Source organism: Myotis davidii, unplaced genomic scaffold (genome assembly GCF_000327345.1).
Source record: "Myotis davidii unplaced genomic scaffold, ASM32734v1 scaffold327, whole genome shotgun sequence".
Classification (NCBI taxonomy): Eukaryota; Metazoa; Chordata; class Mammalia; order Chiroptera; family Vespertilionidae; genus Myotis; species Myotis davidii.
In genome coordinates, this window is record NW_006298628.1 from 3,877,830 (window position 1) to 3,883,116 (window position 5,287).

The 5,287-nt window shown below is 57.9% G+C and overlaps 1 long non-coding RNA gene across 1 annotated transcript in view; it reads right to left on the bottom strand.

Moving 5' to 3' along the window:
* Positions 1 to 2,568: 2,568 nt before the first annotated feature.
* Positions 2,569 to 5,287, bottom strand: part of LOC107184758 — a 20,452-nt gene continuing 17,733 nt past the window's right edge. Inside the window, exon 3 of the long non-coding RNA XR_001515662.1 lies at positions 2,569 to 2,629. This is a non-coding gene — a long non-coding RNA (uncharacterized LOC107184758). The remainder of the gene's footprint in view (positions 2,630 to 5,287) is intronic.

A 5,287-nucleotide genomic window follows, 5' to 3' on the forward strand; every position in this document is an offset into this window, starting at 1 on the left:
CTTATTGGTGGAGCTATGATGTAAGACCACCTCCCCGTCTCACAACCAAGCAGCTGTCGCAACCGAGCCAGCCACGGAGTCACTCCCCGTCTCTGTGGGTCTGTTCCCCTGGCAGAATGGAGCTCTGCTAGCACCAAAAGCAGCTCTGCACGTGGGAACTCTCTAACGTCCAGTCCCCCTCCCCCTGCCACCCCTACTCCTGAGTCTTCCCAGGGACAGAACCAGGAATGGGGTTGGGGAGGAAGATGAGGTGAACCTCAGAGTTAATTTTCAGTGGCACGAGCCCTGCTTGTGGGACCGCAGACGTGAGGGGAAGGTGCACCGCTCTACACACAGCACGAGGGAGTGAGGCTAGATCTGAGCGAGGTTGGGGGAAGGAGGAGGAGGAGGGCTGAGGCTGCCGTGAGGGCTGATCTGTGTGACCTTGGGCATGTCACTTAACCCCTCGGGTCTGTCCCCGCCCCTGTTAATGCGACAAGAGCGCAGCGCTCACAGGATGGCTGTAAGGATGAAATGAACTAACGCATGGACAGAGCTTAATGTAGCATCTCTGGCTCATATGTTATGGGTCGTTAGTATTTGCATTATTACTAGGGATGACTTCTCCCCGCAAACTCAGCAACACTACATGAGCCCCGACCCCTTGCCAACCCTCCACCCTCCACTCCCTTCTCTTTCGGAGCCCACAGAGGGAGCCCAAAGGTCTCTTCTAGCCAAAACCAGCGTCCACACTGAGGGGCGGACCCACTGTGTCCACCTCCACGGATGCCTCCACCCCCATCCCAGGCGTCACTCTAACCATCCTTCACAGCCCTTGTCCAAAACCCACCCACATCTCATTCCACTCCGGGAGGAAAAGCAGGACGGGTTGCCACCCCTCTTTACAGATGTAGAAAGTAAGTCTTGAAAGGTATGGAGCCCCTGCCTGTGGAAAGATTCCCAAGAGTGGGGTGCAGCAGGGGAGCATTCAGGCCTCAGGGCCGAGGTGGCTCATCACTCCGGCCTCCTCCTGGCAACAGCAAGGATGGGGAGGGGGGGGAGGGAGCGGCACTGTTGCTCTTTTAGGAAAACGGCAATTTTAATTAAGAGGCAGACGAACGAGCGCTCTGCATTTTGTCTCCGAGCAAAGTTATTAAAAAGCCATCAAGGCAGAGGCAGCCCCAGTGGCAAGGAGGGCTGCCTCCCCAGGCCGCCTGCCCGGATTGGGGCCAGAGCATCCTGCAGGGAGCCGACAAGACCCGGAGGACATGGAGGCACAAACCACCAAGACGGGATTCTGCAGCCCCTCTCCCAAAGCGGGGGCAGGGCGGCGCCCGGACAGTACCCAGGGCACCGCCTGCCCAGCCCCGGGGCAGGCCAGGACCAGGGAGGAGGGACAGAAAGGGAACCAGCCATTGGGCAGGCCCTGCCGCGGGCCAGGCTCTGGACTGGCCACTGCTCTCCCTTTCCTCTGAGCAATGAGCCTGGTAGGTGTTCCGGCACCATTTACGGCAAGAACATGGAGGCTCAGAAAGGGACAGCGGTCTCCCCAGGCCACACAGCGAGGAAAGGGCTTTAATGAGGTTTGGAATCCAGGTCAGGCTGACTCTCAAGTCCAGGACTCCAGGTTGCTGGTCCTGGCACAGAAGTGGGGGGTGGGCTCCCTGCCCATTCTCCCTCCCCCAGCCTGGGCTCCCAGAGGCCCTCTGAAGTGGCCTCAGTCCTGGCCCAGCAATGCTGCCCATAGTCCCCAGGGTCACCATGGACTTGAGGGGAACTTGGTCTTCTTGCTTGGGGGCGAGGGGCACACTACGAGAGGGGTGTCATTGGGTCATGGACACTCTATGAGGACACAAGGTACAGAGCATCCGCCAGCAGAGGGAGCAGGGGCGGGTGGGGCATCAGTGGACATAGAGTCATGGCCCTGGGAAGGGTTGGGCACACTACAGTCAGCTGGCCAGGCCACGGGCCCAGGCCCCACAGCTGGTGAATGCAGACAACCCCTTAAACTCTATTGGCCACTGTTGGGCTCTGAGCCTAGCCCAGTGCCCGGCACAGAGAAGGCATTCAGTAATTCTTTTTTTGAATGAATGAGTGGGTGAATAAATGAAGGAATGAACGAAGGACTGAAGAAATGAAATGAGATCTCAGGTTCACAAGTATCTATACACTAAACAAAGACGTACAGAGGTCAGACGAGGTCCCAGCTCCTCCCACCCCCTGCCTTCTGGCCATGGCGGGACCATGGACTTCCTTCCCCTCAGGAGAAGGGCCCCTTGCTCCTGACACCCTCCCCCAAGGCCACCAGTCCCCTGGGCAGAGGGATTCTGTCTCCTCTGCCCTCCCCCGTTACGGGGAAGCTTTGCCACACACGCTAACTCACCTGCGCACACATGCACACGGACGCACTCTACCGGGCCAGGTGCCCTCCCCAGGGTCAGGTCTCTGCTGTCCCCTCCCAGGCGAAGGTCTGGCCCACCAGGGATGGCCCCCTCCCCCACTCTGGCCTCTAGGCTGGGGAGGGGCACCTGGCTGAGGGGCAGTGGGAGTGGAAGGGTGGGGGAGGCCTCCCTCCTGGCTTACGCACCTGGAGACTTTAAACAGAGGGAGCAGAGTCCTGGAGACTTCCCTCCCGCTGCACGCTGGAGCCCTGGGTGAGGGACAGGAAAGGAGGAAAGTCGTGAATGAATGCCCAGAGCTGGGGGAGAGGCGGTGGAGAGAGGAAGGGGCTGGGCAGGGCTCCCAAAGTGGGCTGGGCAGGGGCCTTGGGCCATGGGGGACATGGGGGCTGGGACAGCCAGGCAGAGCCTTAGGGGCAGTACCTTTGGCGTCCCTGGGGGCTGAGGAGAAAGGCAGACCAGAAAGTGGGTGTTGGAGGGAGAACAGGGGCTGAGGGGGCAGACACTGGTGGGAGACAGACAGGAGGACAGACAGCAGGACAACACAGAAAACACAGGGCCCCCAGAATGAGGTCCCCAGGACAGACAGCCTACACGCTGGTTCTCCTCCCAGAAAGGGAACAGACGCTCTCCTGGGATGCCCACACTAGACCCTAAATGACAGCACCTCGGAGGGCTCATCTGCCTCCCCCGCCAACGTCACCCTGTTCTGGAAGGTGGGTGGGTGCAGGGTCAGGACGGCCTGCTGTCATTGCTCCGCTCACAAGCCTCTCCCAGCCCGGGACCCCGGTCTGCCCCACTCAGCCCCTAGCCCTGAGGAGGGCCCCCTCCCCTGACTGTAACAGCAAAGGCCTTTATTTCACACCCAACACGCAGGCACACACTGTGAGAGGGGCCGTGCAGAAAAACGGCTCCCCGGCCCCACACTGCCCGGACCCCTGTATCTCCCTTCTGCTCTACACCCGCCTGACCCTCAGACTGCCTCTTCTCGCCCTCCAGGGCGGTCCTTTCTATCTGTCCTCTCCCTCCCTCCTGCTGCAAGAGTCACCCCTGATTCCCGGCTTCACTTTCTGCGGTTTCAGTGACCGGTGGTCAACTGCAGTCTGAAAATACTCCATGGAAAATTCCAGAAATAAACAATGCACGCGTTTCCAACTGCGTGCCTTCCCAAGGAGCACGATGAGATCGCGAACCCTCCTGTCTGTCCCACCTAAGACGTGAATCATCCCTTTGTCCAGTGTGGCCACTGTGCACGCTCCCCCCGGGTCAGCGGCAGTCTCGTTATCAGATCCACCATCCACCGTCCCCATATCGCAGAGCTTGACACAAGTAACCCTTATTTTACCTAATACAGGCCCCAGATCATTCCCACGATGACTTTTTCAGTGTGTCGTTATGTTTTATTATTAGTTATTAGGTTAATTTCTTACTGTGCCTAATTTATAAATTGACCTTTATCATAGGTATGGATAAGAAGGAAAAAAAAACATAATATATAGAGGGTTTGGTACTATCCGTAGTCTCAGGCACCCACGGGGAGAACTACTATATCTGTCTATTGCCTCTGATCCTGGGGCATGAAGCATTAAGACCAATCCTGCCTGGAGATACTGTAGCCCGGGCATCCTTTTTGGCTACACTTGGCTGGCCAGACCCATCCATACCCACATCACGTCTGGCTGCCAGCATTTGCAGAGCCCCCTGCCAATCTCATAGTTCCAATTTTCCCACCGATTACCCAAGACGCAGGCGTCCCAGGGAGAAACAACTGTCGTATCCAGATGTTGAGACATTGACTAGGGGAAGAAATCAAGAATGCTCACTAACGCGTCTAGCCCCAGAGGGCTTCCTGGGTGCGGCAGTGGGGGTTGTGAGTGGGGCGTGGGCAGAGGGCCACCGGATAGGGGAGAGTGAAGAATCAAGGGGGGAGCGAGGCTAGCTTCCTTCTCACCTCCAGCAGTAATTGGCAGCCCCAGGGGCCTAGCCCCAGACAGGCTGAGATCTAAAACCCAAATCTGGTTTTCTCACAGAAGCCCATTCCTCCAGGGAGAATGGTCGCCCATTCAATCATTCAATTGGATAGAGAGGAGGAAGATGAAGACAGAGAAATTAGTACTTATTGCAGGGTTACCATGTGCCAGGAACTGGGCCTGTGGCACCTCATTTAATCCAGGTTCCCACCCAGCGAGGACACCGCCGTGATCGGCCCCAATGTACAGAAGAGGACGCAGAGCTTCAGAGAGGTGGAGTGAGTCAGGGCTTCCCAGCCCGGACCTGTCTGGCTCCAGAACCTGAGCTCTTGACTACTGAGCTAAACGGCCTCCCATCCATTCTCCCGTCTTGGCTGTCTCCCACTCAGTGCCCTCTGGGAAGTTCTGCTTAAAGTCTAACTTCTTCCTGTCCCATGCTTCCCTATACACTGTTTCTTAAGGACAGTAAGTGGCAGTGAAGGCTTTGCCTCAGTATCTTTCTGCTTCGTCGCAGGGGCGGGAGGCAGAGGATTCTAACCCTGAGCTGCTGATGGGCCAGAGACCAGGGGAAGGAGGCGAGCTGTTGGGTTCGGGAGAAGTGGGCCCCGGATTTCCTGAGCTCCATCATCCAGTGACTTCTGGCTCTCCAGGAGCCCCTCTCCTCCGCCCCCTCCTCCAACATGGAAGAGGCTCAGGAAGCCCCTCAAATGCCTTCTTGCTGTGACATCCAGAAGTCCCCTGAGCATCTTGGTGAGGGAGAGCTTAACAAGTCGGGGGCTGGCAAGTCCTAAGGTCCCTCACCTTTCCTCAGAGCCCTAACGTTCAACTTAAGAGGCTGGGACAAGAATGGGGATCCATCAAGCCAGCCTGCCACTGGGCGGGACCGAGTAGGCAGGGAACCGCCAGGACAGCAGGCAGAGAGGCTGGGCGTGTCTGCAA